Source organism: Acromyrmex echinatior, chromosome 7 (assembly GCF_024713525.1).
Source record: "Acromyrmex echinatior isolate Ae372 chromosome 7, ASM2471352v2, whole genome shotgun sequence".
Taxonomy (NCBI): Eukaryota; Metazoa; Arthropoda; class Insecta; order Hymenoptera; family Formicidae; genus Acromyrmex; species Acromyrmex echinatior.
In genome coordinates, this window is record NC_141858.1 from 11,886,433 (window position 1) to 11,908,681 (window position 22,249).

The window sequence follows — 22,249 nt, forward strand, 5'->3', positions numbered from 1 at the left end:
CTATAAAAGTTTTTTTTTTCGTTATCAAAGACGTTGAAGTATCGATAGCTTTCAAATTATAAGCGACTGAAAATAATTTCTCATAATTTTTTAACTTCAAATGGATCTTATATTCATAATTTCAGTTTAAGAATTGACTATGAAACCTGCATTCACGATTGAATACCAAGAGATCCTAAAAATCTTTAAAATGAATCTGATTTCAAAAACTAAGCAAAGAATTTAGTTTCAAAGAATCAAATTATCCGCGAAGAATCCTGGGCTCTACGTCTTATACGAACGTTTGTAGGCTCAATGTATATACGATACTGTTTCGTTCATCGCTTAAAAGTTTCTTTCGCGAGAATCTGTGCTATCTCGACCTGGTCCTCTCGCATTCGGAGCAAAGCCGGAAGGAGTTACATCTCGTTGAACGCTGTCGTGGATCGCTCAAGAGTCTCATCAGAACCGTTGCACTCGCGATACTGCCAGCCCTCCATCTAATCCAACTCTTCACCTTCTTCGCAGATAGTTAGGTGCCCATACTCGAGAACATTCTCACATAGAAAATGTTACAGCGAGAGAGTAGAAGACCGGAGGAAAAGTCGGAAGGGAAACATTTGCTCGGTCACAGCCTTCCCCTCCCCCTCTCGGTGGCGCGGCTTTTATGATCGTACGGCTCGTTTCACGGCGGTTTGATGGTGTCAGGATGAAGCGGTGGAGAACGCGAGGGCCGAGATAATGGCGTGAAAGAGAGAGCGAAAGAGGGAGGGGGGCATTAAGGAGATGAAAGGGGAGAGCTCTGAGAAGAGAAAGGTAGAGGGAAAACGACGAATCGAGCGGGGAAAGCAACGGAGGAGGGCAACCGAGGCAAAATGGCGTGCAACACCCCATCCCACCCATAGGGAACGCGAAGCGAGAACGCCGTGTCCCGCATTTTATCGCGGCGGCTTCATCTTTATTTATCGCCGATACGACTTTACGGCATATATCCCTCTGTATTCCCCGCGGGATTCCGCGCTACGTGCGCCGGCAAAGGGAGAAATGAGAGCGATGCGAGAAAGAGCACCGGGGTGGTAAAGAGAGGATGGTAGAGAGAGGAAAGCAACTGGGTTGGCGGAAGAGAATGGGGGGTGGACGGCGACGGTTGACTCCTTGGGAATGCCTCGAGCATTCCGGGATAATTGTCGAAGTTAGCCCCACGGAGCGGTAAGAGGAAGAGGAGATTGATTTCTTCCCGGTGAAACGAGACCGAGACCGAGACCGAACGACGTAAACGAGTGCGCTGTACTTTCGTTAATCTAACGATATCGGGAGTGACCTCGTTATAATTCTAAGGATGAGATACACCGGTTTATGCGTAAATTCATACGGTGACAGCGGTATCATTGATAGTAGCTACAATAGCGAGGACATCTCATTGTTACCTCGCTTCATTAGAATAGCGAAAGCATTAACCTTAACGCATAAACCTAAACTAAAAGTACTAAGTAGTTATTATTGACCGTTTTTATTTTTTACAAATTAATATTGTATTTCTTGTATAAAACAATATGATTCTAAACTTTTTTTACTTTTCAATAATTATGTCCTTTATACTGATAAAATATTTAGTTTTTTACCACTTTCTTTAGTTTTCTTTTAGTTTCATGCTAATTTATTCGATTTAGTGAGAGTTCCATTATTGACTGTTTCTATTTTTTAGATTAATATTATATTTCTTGTATACAAAACAATACGATTCTGAAATCGAATTATTTTCTTTATACTGATCAAATATTTAGTTTTTTATTATACCACTTTCTTTAGTTTCATACTAATTTATTCGATTTTAGTGAGTTTCATTATTGACCGTTTCTATCTTCTACCTTAATATTATATTTCTTGTGTAAAAGATATCCTGAAATTTTTAATTTTTAAATAATTACGTCTCTTACATTGATGAAATATTTGGTTCTCCATTACTTTTTTATTTTCACAGTAATTTATTCGATCCTTTTTGAGTGAGGAACGTTGGTACTTGCGGTGTAAAATCAATAATTTTAACATTATTATTATATTTATAAAAAAGGTCTCCGTGAAACCCGCAGGATCCAACTTACAGCGCAAAGTTTAATATCGGTTCTCTCCGAGGCGAGCTGCTGCGGATGATTCATTACCGCGTAAACGCGCTTCGCATGATCGGGACGCTCGGATTTTCATCAGCGTAATCCGCACGGCAGCTCGTGTGCGTGCGCGGACGCGCGTGTGTGCGTGCGACCTGCTCGTTATCGGCGATCGTGCACGAGCAGTCTCCTTCGCCTTCGGCGATGAATGCGGCGGATAGAGAGAGAGATAGAGAGAGAGAGAAAGAGCGAGAGGTAGATCCGACCGACAATACGGCGGGCACGCGAGGGCCATTAAAGGAGCAAGACCTCCCTCGCAATAAACGCCGCCCGTCACGCCCGCTGGAAACGCGGACGTGCACGCGTGCTCGCGATGTGCACGCACACAGAGGAAGGCGAACGGAGGCGCCCGTAACGACGTAATATAGAGCACTGACGACGCGCGCGCACACATCGCGTTTTCAGCAGCCGCGCTGAATACTTGGCGTATAAGACTCGATTCACACCGCGCGGGAACGCTCGTCTGGCCGCGGCTATTACGATCCGCTCTGGTATTCCGCGATGCGTGAGCGAGCGGAACGTTTATTGGCTCCCCGAGGACCGAGTACCCTGCGAGAGATGCAGAATCGAACGCGAAATTTTCTTGAGATCGTAAACATAATATATCAAGGGAACCGTAGGTTGTTCCGCATTAGAGGGAAAAGTAAAGAAGCGGGTTAACTTTGTTTAGAAAGAACCGTTGATGTTGGAGACAATAAAATGGAAAATATAGAAAAAAATTAATGTTTATTACATGTATATAAAAATATGTACATATGCATACACTGAGGAAAAAAAGTTGCTGTTTCAAAAAAATGTTAGTTGATTCAACTAAATGTAGCGGTCATAGACTGTCAAGCAAATATTTGTTAATTCGAACTAATAACATGTTTAAAATGACAAGATTTTGTTAATCTAAATATATAAATATTTGAACTAAATAATCATTACGAACTAAACGCATTTAGTCAAACAACTTTTTTTTCCTCAGTGTATACGTGTATATATAAAATTATATGTTATATGTATTTATTTATATACAGGGTGGCGGACGAAATGTTATACCACTTGTTTTATATATGACATTTATTTTCAACAAAATTGGGGTACAATTGAAATAGAGTCAATTACCAAAGTCTGAAAATTGCACAATTATGTTGTAACATCCTGTTTATAAGCAATATTAACAGTAATTTATATATGAAAATTGATCAAATTGATCTTTCAACAAAATATTTGACGGTTTTAAAATCAGGACGCAAATCAGACGAAACTAATAAAAAATTTCAAAATATTATTGAAAGTAAAAAATTATAGAATATTAGGGTGAGCAATTTGTGACAACCCTTTTATAGAGAATTAGTATTGCATAAAGATAATGAAATTAAACTTGAAAGAATCTATGTGTCTTCTAAATTTGTATGTATATCAATATGTAAGTAATATAGAATATTTGAATTAGAACATAGATATGTCAAAAAATAATTTAAAAAACATATTCTTGCGTCATTCCATAAATGAGGACACGTACTATCTTCGCCATGCTTGCTTAGCTATGCTTAATTATTAGGTAAAAAACGAGGTCTGAATTTTCGAACGTTATATTTATTTTAACGTTAACTATATCAGCATGCTATTTCAAATATAATACGAGTAGAACGTAAAAATCGAATAATGATATTTAGATTAGCAATAACAAATTATGACGAATGAGATTCGCGTTTAAATATATTACAATTGACATTTCAAAGCCAAGCTTTGATATACCCACATAAGCATTATTAAAAGTATTATAGAGAAACCAAGTGATTATAGAATAGGCCTGAGACAGCAGGTGATCAGAAAAAGAGGTGCCGAATAGCCACGTCACGTGCGAGAAAACGAGGCAAGAAAAATAGCGAGGATGAAGGCAAAAAGGATACCACAATGTGCGGATGGAGGGTGAGACGGATGGGGATGACAGAGAATAGGGGATGACGGGGGGGGAGAGAAGTAGGGAAAGGGATGTTGACGCACGTGACCCGAGCGGTCGCGTGCGAGCATCCATCTCTCGTCCTCGCTCTCGTCGTCGCCCACTTTTTTTCTCCGCTGCACTCTCATCCCTCCTGCAACCCCCTTCCGTCGCCCCAGGCACATCCTGCGATATACGCGCGCCCCGAAGACAAAGACGAGAGCGATGGTAAAAGGGTGGGTGGAAGAGCGGAATAATTTCGCTCTACCACCAGCGGAAGTGTGAAATTAAATTAATGCCGATATTGTGTCAAATAATATCAGTTTTTTTTTTTTACGGCATTATATATTTATCGTTTCTCTACTTTAAAAGCGACACAACTCAAATAATAAGGCCCCATAAAAGGGGACTATTTTTTTATTTGATATAAAATTATTGATTAAGCAAATAATATTGGTAAAAAGAATATATTCTTATCGTGATCAAATATCATTTTTGCCATTTTCATCTCACAACTCTTAAAATACCATACTTTTCGAATTGTGATAATTTTTTTAAAAGTCATTCTTTTGTAATGATTTTAACGATTTTTTTAGAACATCTTTTTTGAGTTATAACGTCTGAATTTTACATGAAATTAGCTTACTTTTGATGATAGATACTGTTTATTTAACTCATGGTAATAACTCGAAAATTACATTGTTTGAGTTATGTCACTTGGAAATAAGGCAACGATATATATCTTTTATTATATAGAATATATTTTCCTTTTATCAATCTATATAATATCCAGTATATATTTTATAAACAAATTTTTCCTAGCTAACCTTTTAAAATTTTACTTTATAGTAGGTCTAGGTAAAATAAATTTTGTCAATAAATGTCATTTTCTGAAATGTTTAAGGATTTTCTGAAAGGTTTAAGCTTCAGAAAGTCGAGATTATTAAACATTTGCTTAGATACGTAGAGATAGATTACTATGGCGCATTTTGTAGACTTTTTTTCCGGAAAGATCCCTGTCATAAATATGTCGCAACACGACGAAGATCTAAGGGACGAAGGAACGCGTCGTCCAAGTACCGCGTTCGCTTTGAATCTCGTCGAGTCAGCAGCGTTGACGTCGTTCCCTGCGATTGGCTCATCCATATGCATAGGATCGGCTTTTATCGAGGCAACAAATAAACGGCGATCCGGCCTTCTTCCTCTGTTACCCGATGTCGTCTCAATTCCGTGATATCCATATACCGGAGACAAGCCACGCGATTGGACAGGAAAATGGCGGAAGTCGTAGGAAATTAATTCGGGCCAGGCTAAGATCGGGATGCTATCGATGATTTGCAGACTAGCCATTCTCGATCGGCCCTTAATGACCCTCTCGAGGCTGTTCTCAGCGAGATTCCTACCGGTAATTTTGCGGAAGATACTCAATGTTCCGCCGAAACATCGACACGTGACCCTCATAATGCGTGCGTGTGTGCTCCATTTCTCTCACGACATACAGATCGATAAATATCAATAATTCTGTTTCGATACATTAGTTTGATAGCTGTAATCAATCACGTTCTAAAAGAGTCGACTTAATCATTTTTCAAATAAGTAAAGAAGGACCAAGTTCGATCGAAGTTGTACGGAAAGAATGGTTACGTTAAAGTGTCTAAAAATTTAAGTAAATACAGATCTGAAGCTAATTTTGTTGAATCAAAATGATTAAAAATTCAAGTATGATAAGCAGTGTTGCGAAAAATTTAGACATCGTAAGGTGCCTTATTGCAATTTTCAATTAGAGCGTCTTACGTAACCATTTTGACAGTCCAACAAAATTATTTTCGGATCTTTACATCTGTTTAAATTTTTAGATACTTCAACAAAATTGTTCTTTCCATATTGATCTTGGATATATAAATTTTAATCTTCCAGTTAAGTAAATTGTGCATCAATTATTTTTGGAACTTGATATTTTTTCAAGTCCTTCAATAAGTTCTTTACAGTGCTTTAAGATGCTTATTTATTAGTATCATTATTAAATTGACAATCAATTTAATTTGTGATATCATTATTTCAGGTTCAGTTTATAATTACGTTTAAAGTCCAACATTGGTGCTCAGTTTATGTAACTAGAGGATGAACCGTAAAATGGCGTAAACTTTGATCCAGACAGGATAACTATTGTTCAATAAATTTCATTATCAATAAAGATTAATATTCGATACTCGAATACGTCGAATACGTTCGATGCTGTTTTCACAGTAAAATGTGAATTTCGAACGCAAATAAAATCGTGGAATACCGTGTTAGTTATTAAAATTTTCGTATCGGAGGATTCGCTCGATGTCTGGTGGCACCCCACAAATCCGGAAGCTTTAAGAGCCGGGCGTGCATTCCGTCGGTGTCTCGGACTGCGAAATTATTCAGGAATCTTCCGTGCCGTAGGATTTGAAGGAAAATGTTCGGAGCGGGACTTCCTGAAATCTCCATGCAAAATCGAGAGGCATCCGGAACGTCCAACGCCGGACGACCACGGAACCGGTGCTACGATATAATCGCTAATCCGAGTAATTTCCGCGGCACGGCATCGCAGGAGGGTCTATTTACGGGCTCGTTACGCCCACTTATGCCCACGAGGTGTGCCCAAGCGCGCGGGCAGTTCGACCTTCATCGAATTCCCAAGATAGCGTCGGATCAAGTCTTTATTTGACAAGAACAGGCCCGTCGTGAAAGTGTTACGGAGCAAGAAAATTCATTTATCTATTTATTCATTTCTCGACAGGATTAACTTTATTGCGAAAAAAGAGACAGACGATAACTATACAGAGTCGAATGTACTATTTATAGCGATAGAAAGAAAGTAGAAAAAAAATAGCGCTAATTATGAATAATGTATAAATGTTAAACGATCACAGCGAAAAGTGGAAAAATAATTTATCGAGAGAAGCTGAGGTTTCAGCGAAACGTTTAAATTTATATACAGAATCAAAGAATTGATATCACACACATTTAGGTTCGTAGTTAGGCTTTAGTTATTGAATCTCATCTTGAGAACATCTTAAGAACACGTAAAACATTGTATTCAGAATGAAGATTTATATTTTGAAACGATTTAATGATTTCAAAAATGATGTGAAAGTAATTTAATATTTACATTTTGAAATTAGTCTAAAAAGAATTTTTATCTGGAAATTTTCAATAATTGCATGATTTATTTCATATTTCTTCTTGTTTTATCATAATCTTATTCATCATAATTTCCAAGTTAAACATGATAATATATATAAATATATAATAATATAAAAAAATATATATTTAAAAATCTCGAAATCATAAATTATATTTCCACCGTGAAACGAAGTTTGGATATATTAAGTTTGGATAAAGTTCCGTTACTTACTTATCGCCTGTCCTTGATGTAATTCGTCGGAATTATTTGATTTCCTTTGTCGTAATAATCTAATCGATTTAACTTTAACCAATCAAATTTCCACGACAGAACTGATCTCAAATTCACGGCAAAGAACACGTTTTTATTTCACGTGGCAACCTCGTGAGTTATGACTTGAGTCGATATGAAATATTATCAGAAAACAACACAAAAAAATTTTGTATTTGTGTTTGTCAAAATTTGTCAAAATCAATTCTTATTAAAATTTTTGTATTAAATTTTTAACATATCTGAGTGTTAATTTAACATAATGATTATGTTATTCGAATATTTTGTGTTAAACTGATACATTTTTTTTAAACAACAATTTACAAAAAGTAAGTGAATAAATAACATTAAAATAAAATAGTTTTAAAACATAAATTCTAAGATAAATAAAAAGATGAGAATGTTAAAAATTAATTTAATAAATGTTAATTTTACTGAAAAAGTACACTTCCATAATTTGCTTAAATAATAGTGTAAAAGTGTTACATCTTTTAGTTAACTTTTTTAATTTAATATTTGTGTTACCTTCTAATATATTCATCGTACATTAAATTGATACAAAGATGATTGTTATATAGAAATGATTTGATTATATAGAAATAATTCAAATTGAGTATATTTTACGTTACACCGAAAGAAAAATTTTTGTTTGCGCAAATAGTTATCCGAATAGTACTAATGTAACATTTATCTACGAAAAATAAATATTTGCCAAATAAAAAAATACAATAATTAAATTAAATTAGTTCTTATATCATATAAATATACATGTTTACATTTAGAAAATATCCAACTAGTACTATTCAAACAAATTAAATTTATAAAAATTAATACACACATTTCTCTCTTAGCGCATGAATTTAACAATACACGAGCAATCGATAAGAAGAAATCTGCGTCGATTTAGTCGAAGCGCTTCTCCACACAATACGCCGTGTGTGAGAGCAGCGGCCATCCCGATATCGCACATCCAGGCGATATTAAGCGGCATATGACACGCCGCACTCGCATCCATGTGCGCGTTAGGAAAACGGGGCGTCGATAAGACATGGTCGTCGGCCGGCAGCAGCCGGTCCCCGACAGCATAGAGACAGATCGTGTTCGTTGCCCGCCGCAGTTTGTGATAAGATAAGTTCGCGCTGCCGGTCGGGGTGCGCCTCCTGGTACGTGCGTGCGGCGTGCTCGCGTGAATAATAATAGAGGTAGCGGCGCGAGAGGTACAAGCCGCAGCGCTGCGCACACGCACACAAAGCGGGGGGGGGGGGGGGACCGGTAGAGGTTGGTAGGTACCGGCTCATTGGTCGCGCCGTATAATTAATGGGGACGCAAACCCTGGGTGACGTTTGTATGCAAATGCCCGCATGTACAATCTCTCCCGGTCGCTCGCTCGCTTGCTCTTCTCTGGCCGCGACCTATCACCACGGATGCCGGGGCGAAACGTCTCGCTCTATCTAGCACGCTCCGCTCTATCGCCGCTGTTTGCCGCGGGGGAAACGCGGTTGGTACCTAATACACGCCGGGATGTCCCGCGCTTACAACGCGTCCCGACGCGATCCGTGTCGGGGCGAAATTGCCCCGAATCGCCAGCGCTCGTCGATGGCTCGCGTCGATTCTATCTACGACACTTTCCTCGTGGAATGAGGAAGGGAGCTCTCTCACTCCAAGTAGAAAAATGTCAGAAAAACTGGTCACTGGAAACAGTTTTTACTATTTTGAATTTACTGAACGGTAACCGATTAGAAATCTTGATCAAGCTCCTGGTCAGCGAGTAGCCAGAAATTAGCCAGGTTAGACGGATCAGTAATAAACTTTCTACCAGAAAAAAATTGACCAATCTCAGTCGAATGTGAGAAGAATAATCGGTTACGATTGGTCAATTTCTTATGATTAAAGCTTAGATAACAGATTATTGTTGAAAGCCTATAAAAGATAGTTAGTTTTCGATCAGTAAGACACGAAATTTTCTGGTCAATAACTAGCCAGGACGGGCAGATCAGTAAATATCGGCCGCGATCGCCGAGGAAATCTCTCGAATCTCGAGAACGTTCTTGCCATGTGAGAAAATCGCTTTCTCTTCCCATCTTTAACGATAATCCCCGACGTAACGTGTCTCGATAGCGCCAGCATTCTCGCTATGTAGCGAGATGCTTACCGACATGATTCGCAGCACGGAATCGACGGCGTGGCTGATGACGGAATTCTCGCGTAAATCCGTCGGATCCTCCGTTCCTGACGATCGACGATGGGAGGAGAGAAGGAGGCCGAGAGCGTAGCCGAGTGTCGTTACGCAACGTCAAGCGGGCGATCGATCGATCTGGGAAGTCGCGCGTTTCCCAGCGGTATGCTTAATCGAGGAGTTAATTTGCGTAACTATCGCGCCGCCACATACACGCTACGTACATATACACACACACACGTACATACGCTGGACTGCATTAGGCTGCGTCAAACTGCACTAGACCTTGCAGCGCGTACGCGCAGTGATTCAACGATAGCTAAATAGCGCGTATTCAGTGTCGATCTCGTTACAAGTGCAAAACACGTTTAACCCCGCGACTGTTAACAATGGCTATAGAGAGCCGTATTGTTTCCACTATTTATTAATGGTACTTTTAGTCGTCTACGCTGCGCTAAGTAGTCAGGACGTTAGTCGGGGTAAAAATAATCGTCTGCTGTCGGTACGTTCATTGTGTATGCACCGAGAGCGACTATAGTCGCGCGCTGCTAAGCATGCGTTATGTATCGGGAACGCAGACCCGTCAAGAATTGCCGATAACTCTGCAATGACTCCGCAATTTTACGATGTGAACGATAAAGACGGACCATGGATTTTTTTTTTCCTTTTCCAGTGCTTTCGGGTTACGAAAGCGCGTGTATCTGAAATCGATAAGTTCAGGTCTTTCTCTTATACTGGGAGAAAAATTTTTGGTGTTTGTAACTATAATTACATGTTACTTTGATTATGATTATTGTGTACAGTAGGGATATTGAAAATAACTATACAGTTCTATCAATAAATATGTGTAGTTGGTGTCCGAAAATGACTATAGTTAAATTATTAATTGCAACCATCTTCGTGATAATAATATAATTGTTTTACTAATGTTATGGCAACAATAATTATAGTTACAGATACCAAAAATTTGTCTCTTAGTGTATGTATTAAATAAAAAATGTAGTCAGTTATGTACCAAAAAAGGTCTGATAATAGCTATGCAAAATGTATTTTGTTTAGCATATTGGAGGAATGTTTAATAAATATTCTCAAATATAATAATAACTAATCATTTGGTAATAACACTATTTGACAGGAAGTCACCTTTTTTCTCTTCGAAGTATCATCGTTATAGATCCTGAAGATTTTTTCGCGTTGATGATATGTAATAATATCTTAAATTTTGTCCCGGAATAACTTTTATTCAAATTTAAAAAAAAATGATCAGACAGCACGTATGTTCAAAAGAAGGATATAAGACATCTCAAAACATCTTTAAGATGTTTTTAAAACGATTTAAACAAAACATCCACAATGAAATTTTAAGACATGAAATTTATTAAGTCTTGTTTAAAAAATTATCCAATCACATGCAAAAAAATATTTTGCTGCTTCAACTAAAATCATAGCTGTTTTTTGTGATGGAATTTTTTGTGATCTGATAGAAAATGTATCATACGCATAAAATTTATAGTACAAATCTAAATTCTATCTCTGTCATCTATATGATTAGATGCAATACATATCCAATCGTAGTCCAATCGGTCAAAGTTGGAAGTTTCGAATAATACAATATAATATTCTAAGTGAATATTCTCATGAATTAATTAATCTCAAATGTGACTGTGCGAAAAATATTACCTCAGTCAAGATTATCTATTTTAGCTATTTACTTAGATAATGTTTGCTATAACTGCAAGATTATTTTTTTGAGTGCACAATCAAATTTGAGAAGAATAATCGACTATAATTGTTTAATTTTTTACAGATTAAGACTTAAGTTTTACACTTTATAGTCTTATTGTAGACACTACTTATGCCCCGAGTTTAACGTGCAAATTATCAAAATACAGGCCAAAGTTACCTTCAATTTTAAACCAAACTTAACCCATTTTCTAGTACTTAGAAAAGTAGAAATAAAAAATATTTAAAAAGTATTTAATTAATTGATTTCGTTTATATTAACCAAACATTTGATCGAAATTCCTACCAAAGTCTTAATAATTACCATCTAAGCTTGATTATTACTATCCAGACTTTTTACATCGCACGTCAAGAGGTATGTGAATGTCTTGGTCATATATAGTGCGAAGTTATTGGAGTCGAGTAAAAGCCGCGATAAAATGAAAATTGAGTTCGGCAAATAAACGAATGACGACGGTGGCCGCGTGTATCTTCGTTTTCTCGTTTCACCTGGGTGCGGATTCCACGTCGCCCGTCGCCGCCATCGGAGAGAGGCCAACTACCGTTACTTACAATTAAATCGGGCATTCGCGCGAGGCCCGATCGTTCGTGCCTGACGATGGCAATCGCACGCATCGTAAACATCCAGGTTACGATCGGTTTCCCTCGGCGCGTCGCGCCGCCTCGTCGCGATATCTCCCGCCGTAAAGCCGAGACGTGTCGTCGATGCGCGACACGGCAGCTTCGAACGGACGTGCTATGCGTATATCCGCAGCGCGAGCGCGCGTAATAACTTGCAATAAATATCGGACGCGTCGGGTACGCGCTGAGCGACGACGTCGCGCGCATTGCCGGCATTGGCGCCGCCAGAGATTTCCTCAGGGAGTCGCACGCGCGTCCTTAATTTGTCCTGTGACCAGATGAATTAATCAAATGGATTAAGTAGACGGAGTCCCGGTAAATTACGTGAATATACGTTTTACTGAAATAAGTAAAAGTATAAACCCAGATAGAAAAGTGCCCACTAGTCAAAGTTGGAATTTTTCGGGAAATGACTCTGAAGATTCTAAGTTTTTAAGTACGAAAATGATACATTGGTAGCTTATTTTTTTATGAGGAAAAATCACACAACTCGGATAAAGGATGAGAATAAAAATTTATATAAAGTATATAATTGTGTAATTTATTTAAATTGTACTGCACGATAAAAATGATTTGCTGAGATATCTATAAATTTAGATACTGATGTAAAAATAATACTGTTGGCCATCAAAATAATTGTATAGAAAATACAAGATGAAATAATGCTGCAAAAAATTTTGATATTCTAGCAACCAGTTTGAGCTTCCAATAAAATTATTTTGATGGCCCAACAAAATTCTTTCCATATCTGTATTCAGCAGAATTTTATATATATATATATGTACTTTCAGCAAAATCGTTCTTTCCGTGAACGCAACGAAATACATCTCCAAAAAGATTAACTTCGAATTCGGAAAAGTTCGAACTGGGTCCATGAGCGAATCAACTGAATGCTTTCGCGCGTATTTCGAGCTATCGTAAATTTCTCCACGTCACGAGACGAATAACGTCGAGATTGATGCGCGCGTTTCGCGGACACCCAGTGGAAAATTATGAAAATGCGCGTCGCAGACCGCGGCGACGTCGAATATATACGCGGCCGTGTATCGTGGGAGCCGCGGCCGGCAGTGGCACGAGAACCATTAATGATGCATAGCCAGTTGGCGTTAGCCTGGCAGTCATAATGACCCGGTCGACTGGATGGTTGGCTGCTGCCTGGTCGGTCGGTCGGTCGGTCTGTCGGTCGGTCGGTCGGTCGGTCGGTCGGTTGGCTGCCTGACTGGCTCGCTGCCTCGGCATGCTCGTGTCGAAACGCGGATGCGTCGTTCAGCAGCTATGTACGAGCCAAACGCGCATACAGATATACGTATATACCTATATATACATATAATCGGGGCTGGTGTCTGTAAATGGCACTCCCGCCCGCGCCTCTCCTATCATTATCCTTACTTTCGAGCATGACCCCCACCTCCCCCCCTTTCTCCATCTCCATCTCTCTCTCTCCCTCTCTCTCTCCCCCCGATGCATCGTGGACCGCTTTACAGCGCACTGGCGCGCGACCTTATATCCATCGTTGTGGCTTTTTGCGTTGTGGAAGCCACCGCCGTCGTCGTCGCCGGAGGCGAGGCATGCGGAGAGCGACGCGAAGATACCACCGCGTGAGAGACCGCTGAAATAAATACTCCGGAAGAAGGTGGAAGCGCGCGCATAAAGCTCGTGTTTACGAGCTGCCAGATTCAGAAGCCGCTGGCGTTCTCCGTCTTTCTGGCGCGCGTCGCGTTCGACCGATTTTCCCACAACTTTTAGGAAAATTGAAAATTTTCAACCCTACCCCTCCCTCTCTTCCTCTCTTTCGCGTCGGGATTACTCAGGTGACTTTCTGGCGTCACTAATAAATGTATTTTCTTGGACGAACTTTAATTTATAATTTGCAGAGTTACGATTGCTCGGAGCTTCGATTTCTTCAGAGTCTTTCGCTTTTGAGAAATTAGAAATATTTGGCGAAGACAGAAACTTAATCTTTCGCAATAGATGAAGTTATATACTCGTGTACCGTCGAAGATATTCGATGATATCTCTCGAGATTTCGATATCACCGCGACGAACGTGAGTCGACGTTTCAGATGTAGCTCCAATTGAGACCGAGAGTGCCATAACGCCGAGAGAAGCGTAGAAGCCGTCTCTGCTCTTAACTCATCTGCCAGCGACGATCGCGATAACACTCGTGCGGATGAGTACATACCCGAGATAAGAATAGATATCGCGCGAGGCCGTCGGCGTCGTTTACGCGCCGCGCCGGATGGACTCGTCGAGCGCGGACTGCACGCGTGTCCGCTTTAATTTATTGTTAGTCGCAGAGTTAACCAACAGGACGTTGGCAAACGGAAACCAGACGACGTGTGCGAAGCGGAATAGCAAAAGAGCCGATCGAATGGCTTGCGATCGATGGCTACGGCCTCCTTATCGGTATCGTGCTTGCCTATTTGCGGCGTTCCGCGCATCGCACGGCATGCCGGAACTCGCGTGGAAATCGCTCGCGCGCGTTCGACGCAGCGGCTGCTACGCCAGAGGCCGAGCCGATCAGCGCCGCAGACTCTCCCTAATGAGGATTGTCCTTTCTTGCATGCCAGGATAGCATTTCGACACCGGGCGTCTCGAATTTCTCGTGTGCACCTTATTGTCTCTCTCGTTCCCCCTCTCTCTCTCTCTCTCTCCCCTTCCGGAAAGCGATCGATGGCCGAAGCCATCGAGCGAAGCATCTTCTATCTCGCTCGCACTTTGCCTGTCTCTTTCCCTTACTCTTGGCAGATCCGTGTTACTCATTAGAGACGATAGATCCGGTACATAGGATCTTCTATGGAAGATTGCCGAAGGATATCTGGGATATATGAAGGTAATTGTTAAATTAAACAAATAAGAGAAAGAATCCTATATTCTGTCGAAGCGAATCTTGGTACTTAATAATACTCGTACATGTAAATTTTTCAATATATTTTTCAGTTCTATAAACCTCGCATTGATTCGGTTTGTCGAATTTGAAACAATCAAATTGAAGGTAAAATATGTAATAATATTAAATTAAATAAATAGTCAATAAATGGAATCTTTCTCGTATTTGTATTATTTATCTACCTTCGGCTCCTTTTTATTTATTTATTGAATTAAAATCATCACGGAATTATATCATAAAACTATGGATGCTTCGCATAGTTCTCGACACAAAATAAATTCTGATCAAAATTAGAAATAACAGATTCAGTTGTAGAATGAAAGAAAAGTTTTATTTGTGACTGATAGTTGCATGACAAGATAATCATGATTAGGAGCTATATTTTTATAATTATTACTACTATAATGTTAGTAATAATAATTTATAATTCTATATACCTAAAAAAGATATGGTTGTTCCCAGAATTTTATAATCATTTTTTTATAAAACGATTTTCTATATGACTCTAAAAATGAAACTTCTAATTATCTTTTTTATCATACAATTTTAGAATCATAAATATCAAAACTTTTTTGTCGATGCAGGATCTACAGAAGAATATCTAGAACGTACGAAGATAACTGTTGAAATAAATAAATAAGAGAAACAATTCTCGGTCGAGCGGATCTTGGTGTTTAATAATAATATCCATACATGTAAATTAAATTGCGCGTTGATTTGGTTTGTCGTTTCAGTTTGAAACGCAATCAAACTGAAGCTGAAATAATAATATCATAAAATACATTAATCGTCAAATAAATTGATTCTTTCTGTTATTTGTGTTATTTACTTATCGGTTCATTTTTCCGCATATTATTGTTGAATTAAAATCATCACGAAATTATATCGTAAAATTACAGATTGCTTCGGGCATCATTCGACACAAAGTGAATCCTGATCGAAACAACTAGACACTCGAAGTGCGTTATCCTATATCTTATCCGTATCTTATCTGACGAATACGTTTTCATATTATACTTTACAGACTTCGCACGGCGACCGGAATTTATCGTATCGACGTGCTGTCACATTTGAACAAGTTTCTCGATAATTACCCGAGTGACAGGCACAATCTCTCACCACTGACGGTGGCGTTTCCTTTTTCAGCAAGAATGACCTGCGAACAGATCTTCCAAGATTTACGAGCTTCTCTCTGTACGTTGAGCCTTCGTTATAATTAATTTCTTTTGTTCCAAGATACATCAAAGTACGAGTGTCCGGCGCTAAGCGAGAAAATTTTCATCAACATTTTAGTTAATAGAATAGAATAGTTTATTTACTTCAGCTTATATGAAAAGAGACTTGGTTTACAATCTAAACTTAACCACACACATCCGTCTATCCTTTACAAATTAATGGCTAATTAAAGGCCCATTTTGTAATTCTTGACGATATTATTACGAAATGATTGACGTTAGTGAACAACTTTTTCTATAAATGATATGTCAATTTTTAGTTAGTCTAATTGTCAATTTTAGTTGGTTGTCAATTTTTCTATTTGTTATATCTAATAATTTCAAAATGGAACTCGAATGGACTGTATAATTAAAAAATTCCAGTTCCATTTTTAAATTCTTACTTCATAATTGAAATGAGAATTGATATGATATTTTTACAAAATTTTTAAATTGGTGAATTAATAATGAAAATTGTTGATATAAATCGTAAATAAATGGAAAATGATTTATTTATATGAAAATAATAAATTAAAAATAACTCGTCCATAGAAAAATTTAAGATCTTTAAAATCAGTCTCTTGCATTTTTTTTGTACGACTGATGGTTCGACGATATAATAAATTTGAATAATCTGCACGCTACTTACACGCGTCAATGACTTTACCAAAAAAAAATCTCAAATTTTTTTCACGAAGCATGTTTTTTTTTCTCATGTTTTTATTTGTAGAGTAATTAAATTTAAAAAAAAATAAAATGATGTTTCAAAGACGCCCAGTTTGACGTGAAATGCCTCATAGATTGCAAGTATATATGTACTAATAAAGTCATTTTAAGGAGAAAACATGTAAAATATTTTAATTTACTTTCAATAATACAAATTAATATAAATTCAGTGTTAATTTTTACCTTTGTGTTGTTTTTTTTTTATAGTCCTACCAGTTTAAACATCATGTATTATATTATATAATTAAATTAGCAACGCCTAAAAATTGTTTTCTTGGAAATGATGCATAATATAGAATTGTTTTTGATAGTACAATATAGTACAAATTCAATCCTATTGATTTCTGATATTATTTTTCTTCTTTCTTTTATTTGAAATTGATCTTGCCAGCTTCATATTAAACTAGTAACGCTACGATTTTCTTTCGAAATTTAGCACAAAATGAGTACTAAAAATTCCGATAAAAAAGTCCGATTCGATTCTACTGATTTACAGAGCTTAAAAAGAACCGACTTTCTTTATCATATAACCCATAACGCAGACCTCTAGAGCAGTCTTCAGCCTCCTATCACTTTAACATTTAACATTTTAGTTAAACCCGAATGCTTTTTGAAAAGGCGCAGGTGACCCGTGCGCGTTCTCATTCCTATCGCTTATTATTTCGCCGAAGGGGGTTCCCGGATCGTGTGACTCGAGCGTGAGGAGAAAAAAAGAAAGAGACCGGAATAGAGTCGCACACTCGCGCGTGCTTGTATTGACGTCGCAAGCGTGGAAAGCGGCGCGTACGTGCGAAACGCGACGCGTCCGCATACTCGCACGCGCGTGACGTTGGGATTCATTAAAAATATACGCCCGTATTTTCTGCGTCGCGTCGCGTCGCTTCGCTTCGCCTCGCTTCGCCTCGCTCGCTCGCTCACTTGCCAGCCGCGCGATTATCGCCTCCACACACACGACGCGCGTGACGAGGAAAAAACAGCGCGACGCATTCGCCAGCGATGATACGCGTACGTATATATTTGCGCATGATACAAACGGGACGAACATTGCGCGTGCATACCACTCGAGTTTCAGTCGGCTTTCGATGACACGATTAATGGGATGGAAAGAAAATGTAAATTATTGCAAATGGTTGATTAATTGAAAATATTTCATGGAAAACAATCTTTCAAATATATCGCGACGAGATAGTAAATTATACTGTGGAGCATTTATTGCGCCTTATCTTGGGTTGTTTAACCCTTCGGAATTGATGGGTCTATCTGGATTCACTCGATTATATATCTCTTTATCAAAAATGTCAATTCAATTTCTGTTTTTATATCTGTAAATACGGATTATTTTTATTGAAATATATTTGATGTTCATTGTTTTTCATATGAGTTGTATTAGTTTGATTCCTTGAAATTAATTAGTGCCTTTTAATCAATACTAGAAATGTCAGCGTTTCTTATTAACTGAAAGGATCAAGCGAATAAATGATTGTGAAAATAAAGAAAGTGATGAAAAATATTTTATCAATATAAAGGACATAATTATTGAAAAGTTAAATATATTTCAAAATCTTATTTTTATACAAAAAGTATAATAACAATTTAAAAAATAGAAACGATCAATGATGAATAAATTTGTTAATCGCCCGACTTTTAGTGTTAACGTAAATTAAATGGACCTTACAGATTTAACAGTAACTGTGTTAGAGATTTTGAAGAGTCAACTCTGGAGGGTTAAATATTATATGTATAACCGAAAGATTATTTTTTGACACTTTAATCCTCCGGGGCTTCGATGGGTTTATTTTTTGGTCATCCCGTTATAAATCGATCTTTACCAAAAATGTCAAACAATTCTATTTTCTTTACGTTAAATTATTCGTATGATTTAAATACTATCGTTAATATCATTGATATTTTTGAAGATATTTATTAGCATCGAGAATTATTAAATTGCTTATCAATTTAAGAAGTAATATTACTACTCTACTGTTCATGTTTCGAGATCGAAAAAGAAAAATTTCGGTATTTGCAGAATCAGACATAATATAAATTCACGAAATATTTAAACGCTAAGATCCGTTTCGATTGAATATACAAGATTTTTCTTATTTAATTGGATTTATTCTTATTTATCGGTGTGTCCAAATTCGTATCATAATTGCAAACTTGAATTGCTCCTATTAAAATATACCTGGCATTTTATTCTCTTTCATACACGCGTTATACATTTTTACTTCCTGAAATTCATTAACATGCCTTTAAATTAATACAAATTAAACGAACAGTCCTACAGACTTCTGCGTTACAGATTTCGACGGCAGCTACGAAAAGGTTAAAATCGGTAATCGAGAGTCACGTCATCGTGACGTAGTTACGTAAAAGTCACCGGTCGAATTCTCACTCGTTAAATATAAATAAAGAAGCGAGGTCACGCACATGTGTTACACTATTTTCCATTCCCCTATCGTGTACATACATCGAGCGAAGACGAGGTAAGAGGAGGAAGGAGAGAACGCGGTGCTAATGAGCCTCGTCTCTCGTCGCGGTGCGTAATGTCTCGCCGCCGCTGCCGCCGCCGCCGCCGCCGCCGCCGCCGCCGTCGTCGTCGTGAATTCGCTCCGTCACCTCGCAGGTCGTGCACCGCCACCATCAACGACACGCCCGGGAGCGTGTCGCCGCGTGCGAACACGCACACGCGGCGCGGCCTTGGCAGTTCCGCCTGGGTGCGCCTCGGCCTAGCCACCGCGGTCGGTCGATCTAACCGCGGCGCGGCGTGGTACGACTTTCGATGCGGCTCGGCTCGGCTCGGCTCGGCGTGGCTCCCGGCGTGACAACGACGACGTGGTATGGGTATGGGTATGAGTATGGTACGGTACAGCGCGGTGCGACGCGAGCATGCAAAAAGCATCGGAACGCCTTTCCCTCTTTCTCCGCTCCGGCGCGCCCGCTACCGCCGTCTTCGCTTGTCCCTCCTCGTTCTCTTTCTCCTTTTTCTTCATCCGCCTCGTCGCCGAAGAGCTCTTGCGGGTCTTCGCCGCGGGACAAAATAGCCTCTCGCCTTTCTCGGTTGCTTTTGCCCCGCGGCTGCTACTCTGGCGTCTCCTCTCTGGTTCCCGTCCTCCTTCTCCTTCTCCTTCTCCTCCTCTTCGTCTCTCGTCGTCGCTGTGCTCTCGGGTGTCGGTTCCACGCTTTCTGAGAGCGAGCAACCGACCGATCGACCGACCAACCAACCGACCGACCGACCGACCGACCGATCCAAGCAAGCAAGCAAGCAGACAACCGACCGCCCGGCGTCTGCGAGAATAATGGGCTTGACGTTGTGAGTGGGTTCCTCGGCGATCCGGATACGTGTACGTTATGTGTGGCGGCGGTGTGCCCGCGCTTCGTAGGTGGTTTATGTATGTATAGGTGGATACGCGACATACGCGACACACTGCGAGACAGCGTTTTCTCACGACGAGCCGCTGGAATTTTTTTTGTATTAATATCATATAATTAGAATAGTATTTTGAATATATTAGAATAGAAAGAGAGAGTAGATCGATGCTTAAACCGTAGAAAGTACTATAACGAAAAAAAGGTGAAGAAAAGTTTATGACAAGAAATGAATGAAAAGCGGTCTTTCGTGAAGCGTGAAGACCGGTTTGTGTCGGAACGCATATGAAGTTCAGTTTATATCGAGAAAATAAGAAGAACGGTTTAAGCTAGTTCAAGTCGTATGAAACTAAAGAAGAGGTTATATAGCGCAATATATTGTCTTCTCATAAATTTTACAGTGATATGACCGAGAACAGGAATCATCTTGATTTTCAATCCTATTTCTCATTTATTCATATATTATTTAATTTTCTGTGTAATTTAAACTAAATTTGTGTAATTTATGAGTAGTGAATATTTTGCGCTATATAGACTCTTCTAATTTTACGTGACTTGATCAAAAAGTTTTATTTTTTATTACATTCTCTTGGTCTAATTTTAGGTTGATAAACCGTTGATACTTTGTTTTCTGTGGTGCAGCTTTAAATCGATCCTTTAAATCCTTTTTTTATGTAGTACCTTTTATTGTCATTACATGTCTTATGTTGATTTTTGTTTCTTGCATTATGTTTAAATGAAAACAAAAATTAAGAGCGGAACTTGCGAAACGGATAAATCGATCAATTGATGTCGCGCAGATTAAATCCAAAAGGATTTTCTAAAATCGATCTCCTTATGATTCAGCCTATGATTCACAATGTCAGACTCCGCCATGAATTCTAATCTCTGGCAGAATAAAACATATTTCTCTTGATTACGACACGAAACGTATGGAAATACATATATGGTATATGTATTTTCTTTCAAAGATTTATTTGCTTGCGGGTTAATCCGAATATAACATATCTCTCTAAAATTGCAACTTTGTGGCCTAGACGTTAATGGCAGGAAATTCTCGATCGGTGAAATTAACGTTGACGTCATTCTCGCGCGTAGGTGTAACGCACACCCGCAATATTAATATCAGTTAAAATCGTGCAACACGTTGAGAGCCGCGAGGGAAAACTTGCGAGCGCGAGCAAACGAACTGTAGAAATATTTCGCTGCTGAGGTGCGTCATTTCGTTAAAAAAAAAATAAAAAAAAAAAAAAAACACGAAAAACCTGAACTTAAATTGCCTTTCTTTCAGGAGGCACAGTTGACACAAGTGTCCTTCTATCTTTGTTATTTATTGAATGCCGAGAGGGCAGAACGGCGTACATCAAGATTAGCAGCACGCGAGACGATAAACGCCGGCGTTTCCCCCGCGAATATCTTCCGTTCTCCCGACGACACCCGGTAGGTGCGGTCAAGCGAGTTCCAGACGGCACGTTTCGCAGCGGCAAGCCCGGCTCGAGGCGCGGTATGTGAGTATATATATATATATATATATGTATACATATATATGTCCATCTATCTAACCAGCGGCGTGCAAGCCTTGCCTTGTGTGGGATTCCCACAGTGGGATGGGACTCTCCGCGTCATCGCGCTGCCGCCGCCGCCGCCGCCGCCGCCGACCGCCTACGGCGTGTCCCGAAAGTTTTCGTCATAAATCAAGCCGTGTGCGCGCCGGGCTTTGCAGCACTCGCGATCGCCCGTTGCGACTTCAATCCGACCAACTATCGTTCCCTGTTACATAGCTAGATAGTGAAGGAGGTAAGACAAAAAGATAGCAATTAGATAAACACAAAAGATTATCGAAAGGTTGAGCCGGATTAGGTAACCCTAATTGGTATTCGCGGATCCAGTGGGACCCGAATATATTCCTCGTTTACGCGTCATGAAAATTGTTTATAATAAATGTTTTTTTCATAATTTTACATTTTAATCTTAAGTTACGTAATCTTATTCCTCGGATTTTGAGGAAAGAA

The 22,249-nt window shown here is 39.1% G+C and overlaps 1 long non-coding RNA gene across 1 annotated transcript in view; it reads left to right on the forward strand.

The window, feature by feature from the left end:
* LOC147909200 (uncharacterized) overlaps positions 1-21,742 on the forward strand; it is a 191,399-nt gene extending 169,657 nt beyond the window's left edge. Inside the window, exon 6 of the long non-coding RNA XR_015545616.1 lies at positions 21,529-21,742. This is a non-coding gene — a long non-coding RNA (uncharacterized LOC147909200). The remainder of the gene's footprint in view (positions 1-21,528) is intronic.
* The last annotated feature ends 507 nt before the right edge of the window (positions 21,743-22,249 follow it).